General features: G+C 43.0%; 1 protein-coding gene across 6 annotated transcripts in view; it reads left to right on the forward strand.

The window, feature by feature from the left end:
* Nucleotides 1-26051, forward strand: part of tymp (thymidine phosphorylase) — a 56608-nt gene that overhangs the window by 227 nt on the left and 30330 nt on the right. Inside the window, exon 1 of one of the 6 annotated variants that reach the window (XM_052034061.1) lies at nucleotides 127-843. The exons of 2 other annotated variants lie outside the window; for them this stretch is intronic. The gene's annotated coding sequence lies outside the window, so the exon portion shown is untranslated. 3 more of the 6 variants (XM_052034064.1, XM_052034065.1, XM_052034060.1) reach the window with 3 other exon arrangements.

Below are 26051 nucleotides of genomic sequence, written 5' to 3' on the forward strand. Positions count from 1 at the left end.
GAACTGAACAGAATATTGTCAATTAATAACTAATTTAGCCTGGACCTCACATGGTTTTTGTTAGGGCATTTTCCAGGATGTTGTTTCATAAGAGCAGGAGAATTATATAATTAATGCAATGTGCAGCAGAGTAGGAATAGGAAAACATCGTTATGAACAAGAGCAAAAGGGGAATGTAGTGTGGAGTGTCAGATCCAAACAAGGCAGGAGATAAAAATCAGAAAGCACTAGAAATACTCAGCAGGCTAGGTGGCATCTATGGAGAGAGAACATTTCAAGTTAGCAACCCGTCATCAGAACAAGTGTGTTTCAAGTTGCAGAGAGAGTGAAGACTGTTGGCAAGAAGAAAGAGAATGCCTGCAATTGGATGGAGACCAAGGTTGTCCACGTGACACAATCATTTTTGGTGCCGTCTAAGCGAGGGCGATGAATGCTTCTTATTTATTGCTGAACTATTTGGAGGAGTGATAAATGAAGGCAGTTAGGGAAAAAACAATCACGCTGGAACTGTGAGGTGCAGAATACAGCAGCTGCTGGAAGCCTGAAATAAAAGAGAAGGCTGATAATCCGCCAAGTCAGTCAGCATCTGTGAAGAGAGTTAACTGTTGAATTAAAACTTGAATCATTAGAACCGCTATGTGCCCAGATGCAAGATGAGGTGCTCATAAAATCAAAGAATCATGGAGAAGAGACAGCACAGAAAGAGACCATTTGGCCCACCGAGTCTTTGCCAACCATCAACCACTATTTGTACCAATCTTACGTTAATCCTATTTTAGTCTTCCCTCATTCTCAACTCCTCCCATATTCTACCATTCATTTCCAAACCAGTGTAGAAAAGAGGTGAGTCTCTGTGCTTGTGAGTTTCACTTGCAGAGTTGGGATGTTGGAGCGAGATTTGAAGCAGACCTTTGAAAAGAGGTGTGTCTCTGTGTCTGTGCTTATGAATTTCACCTTGCAGAGTCAGGAGTTGGAGCAGGACCTTTGAAAAGACTTGAGTCTCTGTGCTTTTGAGTTTCACCTTGCAAGAGTCTAAAGGAGGCAGTTTTGTAAATTGTTACCAGTGATAGGGTGATTAACAGCAGCAAATAAAAGGAAGGTAAGTGTAAGTGGAGCAGCCATTGTGTGAGTGGGCCAGTGTTGGAGTGGGAGACTGAGGCTTTGGCTCAAGAGGCTTCGGTGAGAAGAGACAAAGGTAAGTCTCGGGTAAGTGTTCTTCATTCTTGCTTTGGTGTTTCCTTAAGTGCCAAGCCAGAGTTGATAGAATGGCTGCAGGGTCAGTGGTGTGTTCATCTTGTGAGATGTGGGAATTCCGGGAGACATCCAGTCTCCCTGATAACTACATCTGCATGAGGTGCATCCAGCTGCAGCTTCTTACAGACCGTGATAGGGAACTGGAGCTGCAGCTGGATGACCTTCGGCTCCTGTGGGATAACAAGGAGTTCATAGATAGGAGCTACAGGGAGGCAGTCACTCCAAAGCTGCAGGAGGCAGGTAGCTGGGTAACTGTCAGGAGAAGGACTGAGAATAGGCAGGTAGTGCAGAGTACCCCTGTGGCTGTTCCTCTCAATAACAGGTATACTGCTTTGAATACTGTTGGGGGAGACGACCTACCAGAGGAAAGCCGCTGGTAGGTCATCTCTGGCTCTGAGCCTGGTCGTGTGGCGCAGAAGGGAAGTGGGGGAGAAGACCAAAACAGACTGAGGGGCAGGGAGGGGAAATTACCTGCAGTAATGGTGACGGTGAAGTACCCTTCAACTGCAGTCAAGTCATCCTGCAGTTTATCCAGTGAGTACACTGTACTGAAATATGTCATCATGTCTTTTAAGATATTAACTGTCTTGTTAATAATCAAGGTCCTTGCTAGTGCTTGAAGGAACTGAACAGAATATCGTCAATTAATAACTAAGAGGAGAGCGGTAATGATAGGGGATTCCATAGTAGGGGGGGCAGACAGGAGATTCTGTGGAGGTGAAAGAGATTCCCGGATGATATGTTGCATCCCCGGTGCCAGGGTCAGGGATGTCTCGGATCAGGTCCACAGCATTCTGAAGGGGGTGGATGAACAGCCAGAGGTCATGGTACATACTGGTACCAATGACATAGGTAGGAAAAGAAATGAGGCCCTGAAGAGGGAATACAGGGAGTTAGGTAGGAAGCTGAAAAGCAGGACCTCAAGGGTAGTGATCTCGGGATTGCTGCCTGTGCCACACACCAATGAGGGTAGGAATAAGTTGATTTGGCAGATGAATGCGTGGTTGAGGAGTTGGTGCAGGGGGCAGGGGTTCAGATTTGTTGATAATTGTGATCTCTTCTGGGGAAGGTACGACCTATACAAAAGGGACAGGTTACTCCTGAACTGGAGGGGGACCAACACTCTTGTGGGCAGCTTTGCTGGAACTGTTGGGGAGGGTTTAAACTAGTTTGGCAGGGTGATGGGAACACAAGTGATAGGTCAGAGGTTGGTGCATTTAGTGTGCAAGTAGATGCGGCGTGTAGAAAGAATGAGGAAGGATAGGCAGTTGAAAAGGCAAAATTGCAGTCAGTTGGATGGGCTGAAGTGTGTCTACTTTAATGCGAGAAGTATCAGGAACAAGGGTGATGAACTTAGAGTGTGGGGAAGTACATGGAACTATGAAGTGGTGGCCATTACAGAGACTTGGCTGTCACAAGGGCAGGAATGGCTGCTGGATATTCTGGGGTTTAGATGTTTCAAAAGGGACGGGGCAGAGGTAAAAGAGGTGGGGGAGTGGCTTTGCTGATCAGGGACAGTATCACAGCTGTAGAAAGGGAGGATGTCCTGGACGAATCAGTGTGTCAGTGTGGGTGGAAGTCAGAAACAGGAAGGGATCAATCACTCTACTGGGAGTGTTCTACAGACCCCCCAATAGCAGCAGCAGGTGCTGAGGAGCAGATCGGGAAGCAGATTTTGGAGAGATGCAAAAATAACAGGGTTGTTGTCATGGGTGATTTCAACTTCCCCAATATTTATTGGCACCTCCTTAGTGTAAAGGGGATCGATGGGGCAGAGTGTGTTAGGAGTGTCCAGGAAGGATTCCTGACACAGTATGTGGACAGGCCGACTAGAGGAGAGGCCATTCTGGACCTGGTACTGGGCAATGAGCCTGATCAGGTTTCAGATCTCTCGGTGGGAGAGCATTTTGGAGATAGTGGCCATAACTGCTTGACCTTTACCACAGCCTTGGAGAGGGATAGGAACAGACGATATGGGAAAGTATTTAATTGGGAGAGGGGGGAATTATGATGCTATTAGGCAGGAACTTGGGAGCGTAAACTGGGAACAGATGTTCTTTGGGAAGTGCACAGCGGAAATGTGGAGGTTGTTTAAGGAATACTTGCATGGCGCTCTGGACAGGTTTGTCCCATTGAGGCAGGGTAAGGATGGTAGAGTGAAGGAACTGTGGTTGACACGAGATGTAGAATGTCTTGTCAAGAGGAAGAAAGAAGCTTACCTAAGGTTTAGAAAGCATGGTTCAGACAGGGCTCTGGAGAGTTACAAGGCAGCCAGCTTAAGAATGGACTTAGGAGAGCTAGAAGGGGACATGAGAAGGCCTTGGTGAGTAGAATTAAGGAAAACCTCGAGGCATTCTACATGTACGTGAAGACTAAGAGGATGACTAGAGTGAGGGTAGGACTGATCAGGGATCAAAGAGGAAACATGTGCCTGGAGTTGGAAGAGGTAGGGGAGGTCCTTAATGAATACTTTGCTTCAGTATTCACCAGTGAGTGAAACGTTGATGTTTGTGAGGATGGCGTACGACAGACTGTTAGGGCATGTCGACGTGAGGTAAGAGGATGTGCTGGAACTTTTGAAAAACAATGGGATAGATAAGTCACCGGGGCCGGACGGGATATATCCAAGGTTATTATGGGAAGCGAGGGAAGAGATTGCTGTGCCTTTGGCAATGATCTTTGCCACATCACTGGCAACAGGAGTAGTGCCAGGTGATTGGAGAGTGGCAAATGTTGTTCCTTTGTCTAAGAAAGGGAGTAGGGATAACCCTGGGAATTACAGACAGGTGAGTCTTACTTCAGTGGTGGGCAAATTGCTGGAGAAGATTCTTAGAGACAGGTTTTATGGGCATTTGGAGAAGCATAGGCTGATTAGGGACAGTCAGCATGGCTTTGTGAGGGGCAGGTCATGCCTCACGAGCCTGATTTGAATTCTTTGAGGATGTGACAAAGCACATTGATGAAGGTAGAGCAGTGGATGTGGTGTACATGGATTTTAATAAAGTGTTTGATAAGGTTCCTCATGGAAGGCTTATTCAGAAAGTCAGGAGGCATGAGATCCAGGGAAACTTGGTTGCATGGAATCAGAATTGGCTCTCCCATAGAAGACAGAGGGTGGTGGTAGATGGAGTGTATTCCGCCTGGAGCTTGGTGACCGGTGGTGTTCCACAGGGACCCCTGCTCTTTGTGATTTTTATAAATGACTTGCATGAGGATGTGTAAGGGTGGGTTAGTCAGTTTGCTGATGACACGAAGGTTGATGGTGTTGTGGATAGTGTAGAAGGTTGCTGTAGCTTTCAACAGGACATTGATAGGATGTAGAGCTGGGCTGAGCAGTGGCAGATGGAGTTCAACCTGGAAAAGTGTGAAGTGATACACTTTAGAAGATCAAATTTGAATGCAGAATACAAGGTTAATGGCGGGACTCTTAGCAGTGTGGAGGAACAGAGGGATCTTGGGGTCCACGTCCATAGATCCCTCAACGTTGCCGCGCAAGTCAATAGGGTTGTTAAGAAGGCATATGATGTGTTGGACTTCATTTGTTGGGGCATTGAGTTCAAGAGCCACGAGGTAATGTTGCAGCTCTGTAGAATTCTGGTTGGAGCACACTTGGAGAGTTGTGTTCAGTTCTGGTCGCCTCATTATAGGAAGGATGTGGAAGCTTTAGAGAGGGTGCAGAGGAGATTTATCAGGGTGCTACCCGGATTGGAGAGCATGTCTTATGAGGATAGGTTGAGTGAGTTTGGGCTTTTCTCTTTGGAGTGAAGGAGGATGAGAGATGACTTTGATAGAGGTGTACGGGATGATAAGAAGCACAGGTCAATTGGACAGAGACTTTTTCCTAGGTGAAAATGGCTAACACAATGGGGCATAATTTTAAGGTGATTGGAGGAAGGTATGGGGGGATGTCAGGGGTAAATTTTTTACACAGAGCGGTGGGTGCGTGGAACACACTGCCGGCAGAGGTTGTGGGGGCAGATACATTAGGGACATTTAAGAGACTCATAGATAGACACATGAATGATAGAGAAATGGGGGGCTATGTGGGAGGGAAGGGTTAGGTAGATCTTAGAGCAGGATAAAATGTCGGCACAACATCGTGGGCTGAAGGGCCTGTACTTGTGCTGTAATGTTTTATGTTCAAAGAGAGTGAAAGAGAGTGGAATAGAGAATTAAAATAATGGGTGACTGGGTCACCCTCCCCCAGGCCAACAAGTCCAGCAATGATGTTCAGACAGCAGCAGTGGGCATGCCACCTTGTCCACATGCCCAACACCAAATTTCCATCACAAGATATTTCTGGGAGGACAGTTCTCAAAGTCTTCCTTGAGAAAATGTAACATCCTTGCTGACTATGGGAATCCCTAGCCTGACCAATCAAAAGGAGCATCAGGGAAAGCACTGAGCACCTCCATTCCATGTGGAAGCAATAGTGGAAGGAAGGCGGAAATCCCAACCAACCCATCCTCTTGCTTCATCAGACATCTGTCAGAATCCATTGATCCCATAGAACTGGATTGGAACGTCATCCTTGATCCCAAGGAAATAATGGCAGTGCTGAAAAAGTTGGAAAATGCCACATTGAAACTACATTCTTTGTGCCAGTAAGGATATCTGTGTGAACAAGGTACAGGTATGGTAGAAGTCGACATGGAGAAAGGTTGAGAAAGCCCTCACCCTCCAGTAGCCTAACTGTACATTAGCCTCCTGCTACATATTTAATATCGTCCCGAATTCCAAAAGACAAAACTGTGTATGCTGGACATCTGAAATAAAAACAGAAAAAGCTGGAGAGACTCAACAATACCTCTGGATGAAGAAACAGAGTTAAAAGAACCGGTCGATGACCTTTCATCAGTTCTGCTTTTAATCCCAAATGGTTTTCCTCCATTTCCAGTTCATCCAAAAAAATCCTTGAAATTTTTAATTCACATCTGAGTTTGATAAAAGTACAGAAAATGCTGAAACACGCATTTTCAGTAGAAGAAGAAAATCATCATCTTAACTGAAATTGGATCGGAGATATTCCTGACCATTTTACTTGCACCTCAGCAAACAATGGCTATCTCATTTGCAAATATGGTGAAGAAGTGAAAGGAACATTTTGACTCCTTACTACAGTGAAAACTGAATGCTACAGGTTCAAATCACAAATCTAGAAACATGGTGAATCCATCAGTGATTAGATTGTGGCATTGAAGAGCCTTTCTTTCCATTGCATCTTTGGTGAGTTCTTAACAGAACCGCAAGATGGAAACTAATTTGTGGAGTAACTGATGAAAGAATTCAATCAAAGTTAGTTGGTGTACCTGGGCTTACTTTGGAGAAAACCTGCCAGAGAGCAAATTTGATGAAGACGCTGATGTTGAAAGCAAAAGACCTCAAACAGCTCATGCCTTCCACAGCCATAGCATGAGAGAAGAAATCACAGCCTAACCAGAGCCAAAGAGAAAATGTATGCCTTGATATTTGTGGGAGATGCAAGGCCAGTTGCCCAGAACAGTGATGCAAATTCAAAACAGCCATCAGTCATAGTTGCTATTGGAAGAGACACATTGCAGCAGCTTGTAGGTCACAGCCCAAAACTGAAGCAACGTCAGCTGACCACATTAAATTTCATTGCGCCGAAGTTGACTAGTACAATGAAGGAAATATTTTAAAAAGCAGATGATGTAAGTCTGAAATAAAAATACAAATGTGGGAAATGTTCATCAGCTCAGACAGCATTTATAGAAAGAGAAATAGAGTTGATGTTTAAGGTCAAAGACCCTTCATCAGAATTGGAAAAGAGAGAAAACAAGTTAGTTCTAAGTTGCAGAGAAGGTGCAGTGAGGATAGATAAAACAAAGGGAATATCTCTAATAGGGTGAGGCCAGGATTGATGTGTGGATAAAAAGAGGAGGTTGATATGTTAATGCAGGCAGTTAGAGAGAGAAAAATTGGAACAAAAGCTATGAGATGAGGGCATTTAGAAACTGAGATAAAGAAATAGGAAAAGATGTGAGTTACAGGACTGTAGGGCGTGTCCAGGAGGTTAGGTTGTGCTAACAGAGAAAGTAAAAACAGAGCCAGTACCACAAATGAAAGATTTACCGCAGAAATGGCCAGTTCTGATGGAGACAGAGACTGAGTTACTTGAAGTTGTAGAATTTCATAATGTATCTGGAAAGTTGGAACATGCCGAGGTAGAAGACAAGGTGCTCAAGCTTACACTGGACGTCATAATAATGCAGGAGGCTTGATCAATTACAAGAATATTGAGAGGAAGATTGACACAGCTTCAGACGCTGCACTGTGAACCAGAATGTTTATTTACACTGCTTCAGTAGTCTACATGGAAGGAAAATCTTACTCCAACTGAGGATGTTTTTGGAACAAATACCCCAACATTAGGACAAACTGAATTCTTGGTGTGGTAATAGATAAATGCATGAAACTACCTACTATAGTCACAACATTTCAAAATAATAGACTAGCCTTGGTGGAAACTGAACTTGAATTGTGCAAATGTATTCAGCTTGGTATAGCAAAATCGTGTCTGGATCCCCAGCTCATATCATGTATTTTTTTATATATTCATTCAAGGGATGTGGGCCTCACAGGCTGAGCCAGCATTTAATTGCCCCTCTCTAGTTGCCATTGAGAAGGTGGTGGTGAGCTGACTTCTTTAACTGCTGTTGTCCTTGAGGTATAGTGTTGGGGAGGGAGTTCCAAGATTTTGACCCAATGATGGTGGAGGAACAATGATATATTTCCAGGTCAAGATGGAGTGTTTTGGATGGCAACTGCCAGATGATGGTGTTCCCCTGATTTTGTTGCCCTTGTTTTTCCAGCTGGTAGTGGTCATAGATTTGGAAGGTGCTGTCCAAGGAGTCTTGGTGAGCTGCTTCAGTGCACCCTATAGATGGTTCAAACTTCTGCTACAGTACATTGCTGGTGGAGTGAGTGAATGGTTGTGGATGCGGTGCCTATCAAGCGGGCTGCTATGTCCTATATGGTGTCAAGCTTCTTATGTGTTGTTGATACTGCACTCATCTTGGCAAATGGAGAGAGTTCCATAACACTGCTGACTTGAGCCTTGTAGATAGTGGACAGGCTTTGGGGAATTAGCAGGTGAGTTAATCACTGTAGGATTCCTAGCCTCTGACTTGCTCTTGTAGCCACATTGTGTATATAGCTACTCCAGTTCAGTTTCTGGTCAATGGTAACCCCTGGGACATTGAGAGTTGGGGGGGGGGCGGTGGGGTCGTTCAGTCATGGTAATGCCATTGAATGTCAGAGGGTGATAGCTCGATTTTCTCTTGTCGGATATTGTCATTGCCTGGCACTTGTGCGGCGCGAATGCTGCTTGTACCTGTCTGCCTGGATGTTGTCCAGGTCTTGCTGCATTTGGTTGTGGACGACTTCATTATCTGAGGAGTCACGAATGGTGCTGAGCGTTATGCAATCATCAGTGAACATCCCTATTTCTGTCCTTATGAATGAAGAAAGGTCATTCATGGAGCAGCCGAAGATGGTTGGGCCATGGACACTACCATGTGGAACTCCTGCAGAGATGTCCTGTGGCTGAGCTGATTGACCTCCAACCACCACAACCATCACCCTTTGAGTTAGGTAGGATTCCAACCAGCAGAGGGGTTTCCCCCTGATTCCCATTGACTCCAGTTTAGCCCGGGCTCCTTGATACCATACTTGATCAAATTTTGCCTTGACGTAAAGGGCAGTTCCTCTCACTTCACCTCTAAGGCTAAGGCTGTCATGAGGTCAGGAGCTGAATGACTTCAGCAAAACCCAAACAGAGCTTCTTTGAACAGTTATTACTAAGCAAGTGTCACTTGATAACGTTATGGAGCACCATGCTTGATGATTCTGACAAAGGTACTAAAGAGCATAACATTAATGTAGGTGTGTAACTGTTACAGACTCAGTGAATGTCCCTTTAAGATAGAGTTAGTTGTGTGTGTGTGTGTGTGTGTGTGTGTGGCGTGCTTACGTCAATAGAAGATAAAGGACGTAATGACATTGTTGAAGAGGTCAGTCGAAGGAAGAGAGAGAGAGAGAAGGGACAGAGACACCAGCCTGCTAGTTTTCTCTGTCGATGGATGAGAAACAATAACTGTGTCTGCCACTGAAATCCATGTATGGAAATTGGAAGTAATCCGGTGGAGTTCACTTTGTTGCTGACCTGTAGAAGGAAACAGGTATTTGTGTGGACGACCATGATTCGGATGCTTTTCGGGGTGAGGAAGTCACTACCGAGTAAACACTGAGGTGTCGTTTGGGTTCCAACGTGGAACATTTGGATTTCATAATTACTCTCTCTATGTTCTCTACATCTACGTTTTATCTTCAGACAGTGGTGGTTGTTGTAGAAGCCTTTGCTCATGTTTCACCTTGTGGCTTGCGGAACTGAACTTTAAGAACCATTCATTGGACTTGGAATTTGGGACTTTGCCACACACACACGAAGAGTTTAGTTTTTGGGGTTAATGTTCAAGGTTTAACATTTTTGAATTCTAACATACTAACATTTTTACTTTTATTTTTTGAATTATCATAAGTAGTGATTAATAAAATAGTTTTTAACACTGAATCATGACTCAGTGTGTTTCGTTTGTTGCTGGTTCGTAACAGTAACCTATTTATTGCAAGCCACAACCAGTTTGTTATGCATTGAAAGCCAAGGTGGAACAAGAAATGGATAAGTTGGAGAAGCATGGGTTTTGACGAAGATGGATCATGAAAAGCAAATAAACAGCCAGGCTCTCTGGTGACTACAAGGTCACATTCAATCAAGTGGTCAAAGACAAATACTGTCTACTGCCAACACACCATTATGCTGAGCTGGTGGAGCAGAGTTATTTACAAAATTAGATTCATCAGAGTCAGATTTATTATCACTGCTTTATGACGTGAAATTTGTTGTTTTGCGGCAGCAGTACGGTGCAAAACGGTTGATCAGAAAAGCCAACAAGAAGCATAAGAGAGTCAATTGTGGAGTTTTATTTTTATGACACTTAGAATGTTGACACAACTGAAAAAATGTTGCAACAGGACAAATATCCCTGTCCTATAAAACAAATCAGACCTGTTTTCTGCAATTGACATAGCAGGCTGGGTAGTACAAACAAGAACAAACAGCTCAGTGGAAAGTTCTCATGACTCTATCCATTCACTATCAAACAGGACAATATAGATGGAGATATAGAAAAGACTGAATTGAATTGTTGGCTCCAATCGCAGATTGGGTGACTTCACTGGTCATTGTGCAAAAGAAAAATGGAGCATTGCAGATATGTCTAGACCCAAGAGATCTCAATAAAGCCATCAAGGGAGAGCATTTTAAGTTGCCAACAAGGAGCAGATCATGTCCCGGTTTTCAGGTGCCAAATGGTTTAACATGCTCGACGCATCATCTGGGTTTTAGCAGATGAAGCTTGAGGCAAATTCGAGACTGTACTTTTAACACACCACAGGGAAGATATCGCGATTTTCAGCTGCCATATGGGATCCTGTCCGCACCAGAATTCTACCATAAAACCATCTACATCATTGTCTGGGGGTCCACCAAGGGGGACCATGGTACTCGACTGAGACAAGTGTCACAAACCAGCAACAAAAGAAACACACTGAGCATGATTCAGTGTTAAAAACTATTTTATTAATCACTACTTATGATAATATGTAAAATAAAAGTTAAAAAAAATGTTAGTATGTTAGAATTCAAGAATGTTAAACCTCGAACGTTAACCCCAAACTAAACTCTTCGTGTGTGTGTGTGACAAAGTCCAAAACTCCCAGTTCCGGAATGGTTCTTAAAGTTCAGTTCCGCAAGCCATAAGGTGAAACATGAGCAAGGGCTTCTTCAACAACCACCGTTGTCTGAAGATAAGATGTAGATGTAGAAAAACATAGAGAGAGTACATACGAAATCCAAATGTTCCACGATGGAACCCAAACGACACTTCAGTGTTTACTCGGTAGTGACTTCCTCACCCCGAAAAGCATCCGAACCGTGGTCGTCCACACACAAATACCTGTTTCCTTCTACAGGTCAGCAACAAAGTGAACTCCACCGGATTACTTCCAACTTCCATAAATGGATTTCAGTGGCAAACACAGTTATTGTTTCTCATCCATCGATAGAGAAAACAAGCAGGCTGGTGTCTCTCTCCCTTCTCTCTCTCTCTTCTTCTTCTGACTTCTTCAACAACGTCATTACGTCCTTTATCTTCTATTGACGTAAGCACGCCCCACACACACATACACACACACTCTCTATCTTAAAGGGACTTTCACTGAGTCCATAACACCTCCCACCTAAAAAAAATTTTTCCCAAGAAAAATTCAACCGCGCATACAGTTAGTAATGTTAATAATTATCATGCTACACAACTACAGACTATCAGATTAGTACAGATACATGTTTCCCATTTAACATCGGGAAAAACAATCAGTAATCACATTATCTTTGCCTTTAATGTGAGTTATCATGAGATCAAACTCTTGCAAAATTAAACTCCAGTTTAACAGCCTTCTGTTCTTGTTTTTGACTCGGCTCAGAAACACCAATGGGTTATGATCTGTATACACAGTCAATGGTTTCTGAGCGGTGCAAACATATACACTGAAATGTTGCAAGGCTAAAACAAGCGACAGTAATTCTTTCTCTATGGTGGAATAATTCTTTTGATGCTCGTTAAATTTCTTTGAAAAGTAAGCTACAGGATGGTCAATATCATCAAGGTCACCCTTCTGCAACAACACAGCTCCTGCAGCTTCATCACTGGAATCTACTGCTAATGAAAATGGCTTTTCAAAGTCAGGTGTTCTGAGCACAGGATGGTAGCATAAAATGGCTTTCAGCTTCTTAAATGCTTCTTGACAAGAATCTGTCCAAACAAACTTTACTCCCTTCTTCAGAAGATTAGTTAGGGGAAGAGCAATATCAGCAAAGTTTTTACAAAATTTTCGATAATATCCAACCATTCCCAAAAACCTTCTAACAGTCCTCGTACCTGTGGGAATAGGGAACTCAGATATTGCTTGAACTTTTGCCTGAACAGGAGATTGCTTGCCTTGACCTACAACATAACCAAGATACGTCACAGTGGCATGGCCAAATTCACTTTTAGCCAAGTTAACTGTAAGGTTAGCCTTGGAAAGTCTTTCAAACAACCTTTCTAACGCAGAGATGTGATCTTCCCAAGTATCATTCCCAGTCACTAAGTCGTCAATGTAGGCATCTGTATGTTTTAACCCATGAATCACTGAATTAATCATTCTTTGAAATGTTGCCGGAGCATTTTTCATTCCAAATGGCAAAACATTGTATTCATACAATCCAGAAGGGGTTACAAAGGCTGAAATCTCCCTTCCTCTATCTGTTAATTGGAACACACCAGTACCCTTTTAATAGGTCAATCTTTGTAAGAAATTTTGCCTTTCCCACTCTGTCTATGCAATCATCCACCCTAGGAATAGGGTAAGCATCTGACTTTGTTACAGCATTCACTTTCCTGTAATCTGTGCAAAATCTAACAGTTCCATCAGGTTTAGGTACAATAACACAGGGCGAACTCCAATTTGAAGTAGAATGTCTAATAATATCATTTTCCAACATGTATTTTATTTCCTGATCCACAAGTTTACTTTTTTCCACATTCATTCGATATGGGTGTTGTTTGATTGGTTTTGCATCCCCAACATCAACATCATGGGTAATTATCGATGTTCTGTTTGGAACATCTGGGAACAGATTTTTAAATTTTAAAATTAATTCTCTCATCTGTTGTTTTTGTGAAACTTGTAAATGGTCCAACTTCGTTTCAAGGTTCTCCATGATATTTTGGTTTTTTAGTTTCGATGGAACAATATTTGGTCTAAATTGGCCTTCCTCACATCAACATCAGGCATTCTAGAAACAACCTTTACACCATCCACCAAGACCACAACTGAATCCCTCTCATAATAAGGTTTTAGTATGTTTACATGACAGAGTTGTGTTTTTCTTGCGTCTATCTGGTGTTTTGATTATATATGTTAGATCAGTCACTCGAGATTCAATAACATAGGGTCCAGAAAAACGAGCTTGCAAGGGATTATTTTGGCTAGGGAAAAATACCAACACCTTTTGCCCACTGCGAATGTCCTAGGCCGAGCACGTCTATCAAAATATGTCTTCATTCTTATCTGGCTTGTTTTTCAGATTCTCTCTCGCTAGCTGGCAGACTCTCTCCAACCGAGTTTTAAATTTTTGGACATAGTCCAACAGACTCAAGTGAACTTCCTCATTAACCCATTGCTCTCTTAACAACTCCAAAGGTCCTCTCACCCTATGTCCAAACACAAGCTCAAACGGACTAAATCCGATTGACTCCTGGATCGATTCTCTAACGGCAAACAAAAGTAAATGGATACCTTCGTCCCAATCCTTGGTGTTTTCAAAGCAATAAGTCTTCAGCATATTTTTGAGAGTAGAATGAAATCTCTCCAGAGCTCCCTGAGATTCTGGGTGATATGCAGATGATACAATCTGCTTTGCTCCCAGCTCATAGACTATTTGTTGAAAAATTTTTGACATAAAATTACTACCTTGATCAGATTGGATTTCTTTGGCAAACCAAACAAGGTAAAAAATTTTACAAGAGCCTTTGACACCGTCTTGGCCTTAATATTTCTAAGGGGTATTGCCTCTGGAAATCTAGAAGTGGCACACATGATGGTTAACAAATACTGATTTCCAGTCTTAGACTTTGGTAATGGACCAACACAGTCCACAATCACCTTCGAAAAGGGTTCACCAAAAGCAGGAATTGGTTTCAAAGGAGCCACAGGGGGTTTTTGATTTGGTTTACCTACCATCTGACATGTGTGGCAGGTTCGATAAAACATCACCACATCTTTCTCAAACCAGGCCAATAGAATTGTTTCAAGATCTTCCCTACAGTTTTATTCACACCAAAATGACCACCCAAAGGCATACTATGGGCCAGGTTTAAAATCTCATCCCTATAAACTTTTGGAACAACAACCTGATGAATAACTTCCCATTCCTCAGTAACAGGAACATGAGGAGGTCTCCATTTCCTCATTAACACTCCATTTTTGACATAGTATCCAGTTGGCACTTTTTCAATCTCCTCACATGAGAGTGCTTTTTCTTTCAATTCTGTCAACTCAGGGTCCTTTGTCTGTTCCACCATAAAATCCTTCCTTGACAAAGACAAATCTTTAAATTCAGGCTCACTATAAGGATGTTGATCCTCCAGTGAAGACAGAAAGTCTCAGATAAGGCATCATAATTTTCTTCCTGTTTAGGACTGCCACAAGGAACTACATCAGACTGCACCGGACTGTCTGTCTTGGCTAATTCTTTAGCTCTAGCTTGAGTCACCGCACATGATGGGTAAACATCTGGATCATTCTCAGACTCATCAATCCTTGGTTGGTTGTTAACCGTACCACAGGATCACTTTCTCCATCTGCAAGGTCATTTCCCAATAACAAAGAAACTCCTTCCACTGGCAAACTAGGTCTTATCCCTATCTCGACTGGTCCTTCTATGAACTTTGACTTTAAAATCACCCTGTGAAAAGGGACAGACATGGTCTCACCTGTAACGCCTCGTACTAGATTTACTTCACCAGTGTCACTTTCTTCACCAAAATTTAAAACACTGTCCAGCAAGAGAGATTGACTAGCCCCAGTATCTCTAAGAATTTTCACTGGCACCTGGGGTGACTCATCATTCAGTGAAACAAACCCTCTGATACATACGAACGGAATTCTTTTCTCACCTCCTCCAACTTTTCCGCTTTTCCCTCTTGCAAGGACTGATCTTTAACAGCATCTCCTAAACCTTTTTGATTTTTAATTGCCTGAAAGCAAGCATTGGGCCCAGCTTCCTTCTTTTTCTTCAAAAGGGCACAATTAGATATCACGTGGCCAGGTTTCCTACAGTAATAACAAGTACGCTCAACAGCTTTCTCCAGCCCTGGCTTCTTTTCATCTTTTCCTTTTTGATTACCTCCCAATTTAATCTCTGGTTTACCTGGATTGTCTTTGTAACTCTTTTGAAAGGTTTTAGGTTGTCCCCATTTGGATTTATGGGTTAAAGCATAATCATCTGCCAACCTAGCAGTTTCTTGTAAAGTTCCACTGCCTTTTCATTTAAATATGTTGTTAATTCAGCTGGAACACATCTTTTAAAGTCTTCCACTAGTATCAATTCTGTCAATTTATCATAATCCCCATCTACATTTTTAAGCCAGGCACCATCGTTCAAAACATATTCTCTTTCCATTGGCAAATTCCATATAAGTCTGATCTGCAGATTTCCTCAAGTCTCTGAATTTTTGTCTATAAGCCTCAGGGACCAATTCATAGGCCTTCAAAATAGCTTGTTTACCTTGGTATAATCAGCTGCATCCTCAACAGACAAAGCAGAATAAGCTTTTGAGCTTTACTTTTAATCACACTCTGTACCATAAGAGCCCATCCTTTCCTTGGCCAGTTTGAACTCACAGCAACCTTTTCAAAATGTTGGAAATACTGATCAACCTGATCTTCTTCAAACGGAGGGACTAATCGAACCTCCCTGCTGGCTGAAAAACATCATCAGAATCAGATTCCGAACTCCTACGCTTCATTTGTAACTCATGCTGCCTCTTTTTCTCCTCGTTATCCAGCTCCATCTGCTTCATTGCTAGATCAGCCTCTATCTTCATCTGAGTTAGCTTTTGTTCGGCCTCTATCTTTAACTGGGTTTGCTCTCGTTCAGCCTCTAATCTCTTTTGTTCTCGTTCAGCTTCTATCTTTGCCAGCTGCACCTGTGCCTCAGAAATTGCTATTTCACTGCCAGGAAACTGTTTTAACACTTCCTTCTCAAACACCTTCTTTTCCACATAATGGTCAGCTATCAGTCTCTGAATATCTGCCTTTCTCATAGACTGCTTTACTTCTGTAAGGTTTAACCTTGTAGCAATCTTTATCAAATCATCCTTTGTCGCCACCTCCAATCCTTTTTGGGTTGGTGACTCCAAAAATGCCTTAATATCCATTGCTGCTGGTTTCCACACACACAAGCCAATTCAAAAGAATTTATCAGACCTCCCTCAAAAAATCTTTGGATTGGAATCTCGAACAAAATCTGGTCAATCTGGGGAACGATCCCAGACGACACTCGTTAACCTTGGGAACTATCCCGGACGAGCCCCCATTTTGTCACAAACCAGCACAAAAGAAACACACTGAGCATGATTCAGTGTTAAAAACTATTTTATTAATCACTACTTAGGATAATACGTAAAAATAAAAGTTAAAAAAAAATGTTAGTATGTTAGAATTCAAGATGTTTAAACCTCGAAACGTTAACCCCAAAACTAAACTCTTCGTGTGTGTGTGTGACAAAGTCCAAAACTCTCCAGTTCCGGAATGGTTCTTAAAGTTCAGTTCCGCAAGCCATAAGGTGAAACATGAGCAAGGGCTTCTTCAACAACCACCGTTGTTCTGAAGATAAGATGTAGATGTAGAAAAAACATAGAGGAGAGTACATACGAAAATCCAAATGTTCCACGATGGAACCCAAACGACACTTCAGTGTTTACTCGGTAGTGACTTCCTCACCCCGAAAAGCATCCGAACCGTGGTCGTCCACACACAAATACCTGTTTCCTTCTACAGGTCAGCAACAAAGTGAACTCCACCGGATTACTTCCAACTTCCATACATGGATTTCAGTGGCAAACACAGTTATTGTTTCTCATCCATCGATAGAGAAAACAAGCAGGCTGGTGTCTCTCTCCCTTCTCTCTCTCTCTTCTTCTTCTGACTTCTTCAACAACGTCATTACGTCCTTTATCTTCTATTGACGTAAGCACGCCCCACACACACATACACACACACTCTCTATCTTAAAGGGACTTTCACTGAGTCCATAACACAAGTGCTTGACGTGAAAAAGAATGTCAATTTGAAATTAAATAAAGAGAAGTGTGAGTTTGGTATTAAGGCACTGATCTTCATAGGAGATGTCATATCTGAAGGGGGAGTGACGTCTGACCCAAGAAAGAGGCCAGCCATTGAAAACATGGAGAGGCCCCAAAACAAAGAGGAGGTGAGATGTTTCTTAGGGATGGTGACTTACCTGGCTAAGTTCATCCCTCGACTGTCAACAGTGTCAGCACCATTTAGGTCACTCCCTGAGCAACAAAATGAATGGATTTGGTCTCATGAGCAAGAAGAGTGTTTCTGGACGTTGAAGAGCCCGTGCTGAAGTTTTATGATCCAGAAAGGTGTATCAGGATATCAGCTGATGCGTCCCAGCACGGCCTTGGATCAGTACTACTACAGCAGCATGATGGCACATGGCAACCTGTGGCCTATGTATCAAAGGGCTTTAACAAGTGCAGAAGCCAACTATGCACAGATAGAGAAAGAGCTTCTCGCCAGTACATATGCATGTGAAAGTTTCCATCAGTGTGTCTCTGGGCAAGCTATTGAAGTGGAAACAGACCATAACCATTGCTCTCAATTATGTCCAAACCACTGACTGACTGTCCCATGAGGATCAGCTCATGTTGATAAGGCTGCAGAAATATGATGTGAAAGATGATCGACACACCGGGAAAATATATGTTTGCTGCTGATGCGCTGTCTCGAACAGTCGACAAGACAGAAAAGAGTGACCAACAGGTAAATGCAGATATACAGGCCTATGTTGACATGATTGCCACCTCTCTTCCAGTATCTCTGGATAGAAAAAAGCAGATTAGGGAAGTAGCAGAGGCAGATGAAACAATGAAAGTACTCAATGATACAATACGGAAAGGTGGCCAGCAGCAAAGGATGACTGTCCAATGGTGGTATTCGGGATTATTGGGCATGCAGAGCTGAACTGTCAGTAGTGAAAGATATGGTCTTCAAAGGGAACAGGTTTGTGATTCCAGTGTCACTACACAAGGAGATGCTCCAGAAGATACACGAAGAGCATCTGGGGGAGGAAAAATGTAAACGTAGAGCACGTGAAGTGATGTACTGGCCAAGAATAAACCAAGACATCAGCCGGACCACTGCTTCATGTGAAATATGCCTTACCTACAGATCAAAGCAGCAAGCAGAAACCTTACACCAACCCGTGTACCAGACAGGCTGTATTTCAAAGTTGGGAGTGGATTTTTTTGACTGTAATGGGAAGAGCCATATTATTGTGACAGACTACTTTCCAATTACCCAGAGGCTGCGACACTGCAAATCAACGTCCAGCAAAGCAGTTATCATGTTCCTGAAAGCTGTGTTTGCAAGGCGTGGAGTTTCATGTGAAATAGTATCAGACAATGGTCCACAATTTTCGAGATGTGAATTTGAATCCTTTGCCAATGTTTGGTGGGGGGGGGGGGGTCAACATGTAACCTCAAGCCCACATCACCCAAAATCTAATGGCCTAGCGGAGAGTTCAGTTAAGGTGGGTGAAAGGGCCTCATGAAGAAAGCGCAGATGGATGAGAGGATTTCCATAGAAGTCTAATGAATTTACAGAAGTGCGCCACTGCAGAATGGCCATTCACCAGCCCAAATGCTGATGGTCGATGCATACGCCACTAACCTTCCAACACACAAAGTCAAACAGGCTAAGACGAATGGAAAGAAAAACAGAAACAGAATCACAAGACAGCGAAAAGCCTACCAGTCCTGAAGCCTGGGGATCAAGTACGAATCCGAGATCATGATTCTGGCACATGGTCCCATGCAAGGAGTTGTGCAAGAGGAAGTAAATTCACATTCATACCAGATCCAGACGGAGCGAGGGACATCTCTGAGGAGGAACCACGTGGATCTACGACCACAAGCTCCAACCCATGGCTGTGACCCGTCCCCTGTCAGGACACCAAGGGGCCAGCACATGGAGAAAATGAACAGGTGGACCAGAGTTCTCAGGAAACACCAATAGTAATGCAGCAGATGAAAGCAACACACCTGCAAAAACAAGTACCAGACCAAAAAGGACCATTAAACCACCTCAGAGACAGATTGAAAGCTGCTTGAGTGGACAAGGGTTCCATGGCAGGTTTATAAGGACAAAGTATTTGCTTTTTCTTTAAAGAGGGGAAGATGTGTTATTATGTTGTTATAATAAAGAACTACAAGTTCCCAGTAGGCAATGCAAGGGGTCACATGGGGGGAACAGGAAGTGGCAATAAAAGAGAGGGAAAGCAAGCCTGTCTGTTGTTGATTAATAAAAATGTTCATATGTTAAACCCATGTGAAGTTTGTCTCTTGATGAAGAACAAACATAACAATGGTTTGTTCCTAAAGCAATTAACCTCTGCAGGAAGGTGTAATAAATTTTGAGTACAGATGGTCAGGATGGGAAATGTGACTACTAATAACAGGTCTGTTGAAGTTGGAGAGATGAGATATTGATTGAATTTGTTGCATAATAAGGATGTTTCATTATTGAGCAGGAACAAGGGTCTCGCCTCAGGCTGGTAAAAAAGTAATAGCTAAATGCCTGTACAATGGTCAAGAAAATGCTCACGTATGATGTGTAACCAGAGAATTGGATGATACGGGTCATATGAATGATACAGGGCATGCATTTAAGGTGAAGAGGGATAGGTTCAGAACAGACATGAGGGGTACATTTTTTACTGAGAGAGTGGTGGATGCCTGGAATGCGTTGTACTGATAGGGTGGTGGAGGCAAATTCACTGGGGACTTTTAAAGGGGATTGGATGGGCACATAATAGGTTGAGTGAGCTGGGCTTTTCTCTTTGGAGAGAAGGAGGATGACAGGTGGACTTGATAGAGGTTTACAAGATGATAAGGGGCATAGATCGAGTGGACAGTCCGGAGACTTTTTCCCAGGGCGACAATGGCTAACACGAGGGGACATAATTTTAAGGTGATTGGCAGAAGGTAAAAAGGGATGTCAGCGGTAAGTTTTTTACACAGAGGGTGGTGGGTGCGTGGAACGCACTGCCGGCAGAGTTGTGGGGGCAGATAGATTAGGGACAATTTAGAGACTTTTAGATAGCCCCCCATTTTTCTATCATTCATGTGTCTATGTAGGAGGGAAGGGTTAGGTAGATCTTAGAGCAGGATAAAATGTCGGCACAACATCATGGGCCTAAGGGCCTGTACTGTGCTGTAGTGTTCTATGAATGAGAGGAAAATACAGGGATAACGGGCATTCTGTAGGTAGGAGGGAATAGCTATGTCGGCACAACATTGTGGGTTGAAGGGCCTGTTCTGTGCTGTATTGTTCTGTTCTATATGACTAAGGTCATAATAATCACTGCCATGAATTATGAACTGTAGGTCACTATATCTGGGTGTTTCCTTGTATATGCTTGGATAAACCAGTAAATAAAGGAACTTGGGTCTCAACCAATTACTGTGGGTACAGAGGAGTGACTGAACCCTACAATACTAGTTTACACCAAACTCCCATATGGTACGAAATCAACCTCTAAATTCTTCCAAGTCATCACTGACATGATTTTACAAAGAATAAATAGCTGTTTATGTAATTTGGATAATATGCAAATTGCTACTATGCAGGGGAACATAATCAAATTCAGAGTTCCTGTCATGATTATGCAGATGTGGAAGTGAAATGAAAGGGGAACAAGAGCAACAAACGATCTGCTGGAGGAACTCAGTGGGTCGAAGCAGCATCTGTGGGTAGAAAGGAATTGTCGACGTTTTCGGGTTGAAACCCTGCGTCAGGACTGAGAGGTAAGAGAACGAGATGGTCAGTATGGAGAGGAGAAGGGGGTGGTGAGAAGGATTCTGAGGTGATTGGTGGACTGAGGGGTGTAGATGACGGGGCAGGTAGTGCCGGGTAGGGGAGGTGAGGGGGGGTGGAGTTGGAAGACTGCGGCAGGGTGAGTGATAGATGGAGGCAGACAAATAGAGAGAGGAAAAAGAAAAAAACAACAGATGGAGCAAAGTGGGGGAGGTGGGAAGATGGAGACAAACAGGAGGCAGAGAAATTGGAGGGAGATAAACAGGAACACAAAGCGCTCCCAGTGCTGGATTCAGATGAGTAAAGAAGGTGAGAATGGGGAGCCATTGAGGGAGAGGTGAACAACAGTTGGAACCAGATGGGGCGGAGGGGGGTGGTGGGAATGGGTGGTGGAAACGTGTGTGAAGTGGGCGGATGGAGCCAGGAGGGGGAAGGGGACAAAGGTGGGCAAAGGTGGGTGAATGGGAGCTGGGGGGGAGGGTGGGAAGGGGGACAAAAATGGGGAGGACTAGAGGATCAGAAGGAGGGGGAGAGGAAAAAGGGAAGGGGGGTACCTAAAGTTGGAAAACTCAATAGTCATGCCATTGGGTTGTAGACTACCCAGGCAGAATTAGAGTGTTGCTTCTCCAGTCTGTGTTGGGCTTCATCCTGGCAGTAGAGAAGTCTGAGAATGGACAGGTCAGGGTGGGAATGGGAAAGGAATTTGAAATGGTCTGCAGATGGTAGCTCAGGATGGCCATTGCTGACTGAGTGTAGGTGTTCTGTGAAATGGTCGCCGAGTCCTGTGCTTGGTCTTGCCGATGTAGAGGAGGCCACATCGGGAGCACCGAATCCGGTAGCCAAGGTTGGAGGAGGTGCATGTGAACCTTTGCCTCACCAGGAAGGACAGTTTAGGTCCCTGGATGGTGTTTGAGGGAGGAGGTGTAAGGCAAGTGTTACATCTACTGCGAGGGCAGGGGAAAGTGCCAGGGATAAGGGAGGGATGGGTGTGGAGGAATAAGCAGACCAGGGAGTCCCCGGCAGGGTTTTCGACCCAAAACTTCAACAAGTTCTTCCCTCCCACAGATACTGGAATTGCTGAGTTCCTCCAGCAGGTTATTTATTGCTCTAGATTCCAGCATCTGCAGTATCCTTGTGTCTCTTAAAGGGGAACAAGGGTACTTTGTGCACCATGCTGTTTCTTAGCAAAAAAAATGGATGGATATGGATACAGCTGATGCAAGAAAAGGTGGAAAGAGCCTTTACGGTGGCTCCAGTATGTGGGACTGTGTCAAGGGTTTTCTTTTAATGGCCCTATATTAGGCACATTTTCTACCAGATGTAGCAGCATCTTTTGTTTTCTTGATGAAAGATGACCCATGGAGCTTCCAGTATGCTTACAACATGTGTAAAATGTAGTTGCATAGCAAGTTCTTTTTGTCCATTATGACACAGCTGGTGAAGTGAGGTTTTGAGTATAATGTCTTAGGTTTTGGTCTTGGGAAGTTATCAGCTATGTGATGAACTGAATGGCCAGGAAAAAACCTTTGATTCTTCATCCTGCACTTTGACTTTAAGTGAACAAAATTATGTCTAAATTGGAAAAGAGGCTCTGGCTGTAATTCTATTGACAGGAAGTTGCATCACTTTTTTCTTGGAGTACAATTCACATTGATAACAGATTGCAAACTGTTATTGGCAATTTTGGACCCCAAATTAGCTACTTCACCAATAGTAAATCACAAATGAGATAATGGGTCATTTGTTCATCTCAATATGACCACAAGATGGAATACAGGAGCCGGAAACAGAATGCAGCAATGGATGCCTTGTCTAGCCAACTTCACGAGTCCTCGCCATGTGAAAGCATCAGTTGTACCCTAATCCAAGTGAATGATGGTTTCTGGAAATTGCAGAGCAGCCATAGGAAGATAAAACTGTGAGTCGTGCTTATGAACACACTCTTAGAGCTATTTGGAGTTGGGAAATGCAACAATGAAATCCTTAGATCATTTTATTTACACCAAATTGAGTTGTCAGGGAATAAAATGTGTTTTAAAATGAGGCATGCTTGTGGTAAAACATGTTTTAAAATCAGTGATAACTGAGTTACACATGAAGCAATGGAGACAATTGCACCACAGTTTTATATATTGGTCAAGTCTTGATCAAGGTGAAGAGCTGATGAATCTATATACTTTTGTCAGTAGTGCAGCTATGAAACCACCCATGAAAACTCTATTGCAATTGTGGAGTTTGCCAAAGAAAACCTTTGGCAAGAGCACATAAGTTTTCGTAATAAGGTCTGTGACTGCTTCCTTGTCCTTATTGACAGTCATGGTTGGAACATAAACACATGGCATCTTCCGTCACAGAAGGTACCTTAAGTGAGTTAAGGACAATTTTTCAAGTCGGGGTCTACTGGAGGAGATAGTCTCTAACAATGGATGACAGTTTTTCTCTTGGCAATTAACTGTTTGTGAAAAAGATTGGAATCAAACTGTAAGTTTGGTATCCCTGTTTTATCCAGTATGTGGTGAACAGCTGAACTATCAAAATTGGTCAAGAGTGCCTGAAAGGAACAAATACTGCAAGGATTTTCCTCCTCTCTATGAAACATCACTTAAGCAACTTACATCTTAAAATCCACTGGTTCAGCATTGTACTTCAGAGTATATTTAAGCAGAAATTATCAGGAGAAAGATGATTGCAAATTTGATTGAGCTTAGTGGAATCAAATCTTGCTTGCAAAGTGAAACAGGAACAAGATATCAGAAACCACAATTTTCATGCTCTGTTCCAAGTGATTATATTTTGGGCCAATGGTCATGTCCTGAGTTTTGAATCCTCTTAACAAAATGGTACCATAGTCATCAGAGCATTGAAGAAGTTCAGTAGTATAGTAGCAGAATTATCACCAAGGTCTACAACTCCAATAGTAACTAGCTAAATGGCAAAAGATAAATGCCTAGAAACTGGAGTTCACTCTCTTTTGGTGTGCTGAATGTGCATTGTGTATAGCACCATTGCCAAACCAGGTCCTCCACAAATATTCATGAAACTGAAATTGAAATTCGAAGAGGATCTGTGGTGATTTGAACATAGTCACATGTTAAAATGGGATGTGCAAGATTCCCACTTGGAGAAAAGCTCGCAGTTGCCATGTCATTGTTCAGTTTATCACAAGAAAGAGCCTAAGGGAATTTACCTCAACTCCATGACAGGCACAGCACAGTTTCAGAATAGTGCAGGGGTGGAGAACACAGCAATCTCCAGTATGTGTGCCCCCCTTACAATGACTTCCCTGATACAGTACCTTGCTTCAGGCAGGTCCAAGTATCAGTGAGGTGTTGGCTGATCAAGGGACTCATGATCATATCATGCAGCTCAGATTTGATTTGTACGTCTGTGAAAAGTGAAGGGAAACCTTTGATAGACTTTCCATTATGCTGGCTATTGACAATTCATTTGGCAGGTACAGTCTGCACTATGACACATCAATGTCCTTAGTGAAGACTCTTCAATCAATGCCATCATTGTTCATTCCTGCACAATGTGCTGCTAGTTTTTCTGCAAGTGTTTAATGAAGATCATTAGGTTGTAACCAAAAGCTCCAACTTATGCCAATCATGGAAGAACTGTGTAGTGCATGACCTGTGATGTCATCTGTACATGACTGACATCAGGAGAATGTCAGCCGTCCAATGGTAAATCCTGAATGGAAACACCAGTGCCAATTTCCTGATGAGCACAGTTTCACGCCAGGAAGTGATCGGCAGTGCAATCTACTCTGGGTAAAATCACATTCATGTGGCAATTTGGACATAGAAGGAATATACTAATGGATTCTTGACTAATGTGTCTCCAGAGCCTGTTGAACCATATTCACTCAGACAAGTTTAGAAGTGAGCTTCTATATTGAGGGGTGGAGGTAGAAGGTCAATAGTCATGCTTTAATTGCACAATATTCTGACATTTGTAGTAAAGGATCGTCCTGGACAAGAAGAGACCCTTTCAATGCATTAATCTGTTCTGGCTGGTTATTTTCCCTGTAAATTATCATCAGCCATGGTATTGAAACTGCAATAGTAAGATCCTGAGGACAGTTTCAAAAAGATCATTGACCACTGAAAGCTGTGACCGGAGGTCCCTTCACCAGCCCCCACCCAAAGGTGGGAATATGTGCTGTGGTGAGGGAGTCACCTGTTTTCTGAAACTGTCCATTGACTGTAAGCTATACAAAAATGCTGCTTGCATTATGCTTATGGTGCTATCTGTCCGACAAGCATTCCCTCCAGCCCACTTCGTCCAGTCCCTCCCCATCCCCAAGAGTTGCCAATTTATGGCAGCTGCTACATCTGGCTGTAAGCCCTTTTACAATAACCTTTCATCCTGATTGAATCAATATATAAAATCTCAATGATTTCTCTATCCTTGGGTGCTTTTGGCTATAAATGAAACCATGTGAACTCCTAATCAGGGAGTATTATTTACTGGAACTTTACTAACCTCTGTGTCAGGATTTGGAACCTGATAAATACCATCTAACTTTCCATAAAGAGGTGGAATTGTTGCTTCTTTCTATTATTGTGACAGAGGAGTCAGCCTTAGATATCACTGCCAGCGAAGGACATAACATACATCTCTGAGGTGTGCTTCCCATGACTATACAGGTAGGACAACCTCTATTGGCTTTTTCACCACTGGTTCTCTCGAGCTCTGATCACTATCTGGAACATGAGGAGAAGTAAGAATGTATAAGAATAGAAGAGGCTTTTAAACAGCAAATGTATCACTTTTGACAAATCTCAAACCATCCACCCTCCTCCTCTTCCTCCTCCTCTCCTCCTCTCCACATAAACCCCTATCCTACCTATTAACCTATTCTTCATATTTCTTCAACCCCTCCTGCTTTCCATTATCTTTAACTATCACAAACATCATCATCACCCAATAGCCCTAACACCATGGTTTCCCTTGCATCAGTTCATCCCACCGATCCTTCTCCCCATAGTTCCACATTCCAACCTTTCCTTCACCAATCCTGAGGCCTAAAATTACACTTGTTG

The sequence above is a fragment of the Pristis pectinata genome, chromosome 19 (genome assembly GCF_009764475.1).
Source record: "Pristis pectinata isolate sPriPec2 chromosome 19, sPriPec2.1.pri, whole genome shotgun sequence".
In the NCBI taxonomy this organism is placed as follows: Eukaryota; Metazoa; Chordata; class Chondrichthyes; order Rhinopristiformes; family Pristidae; genus Pristis; species Pristis pectinata.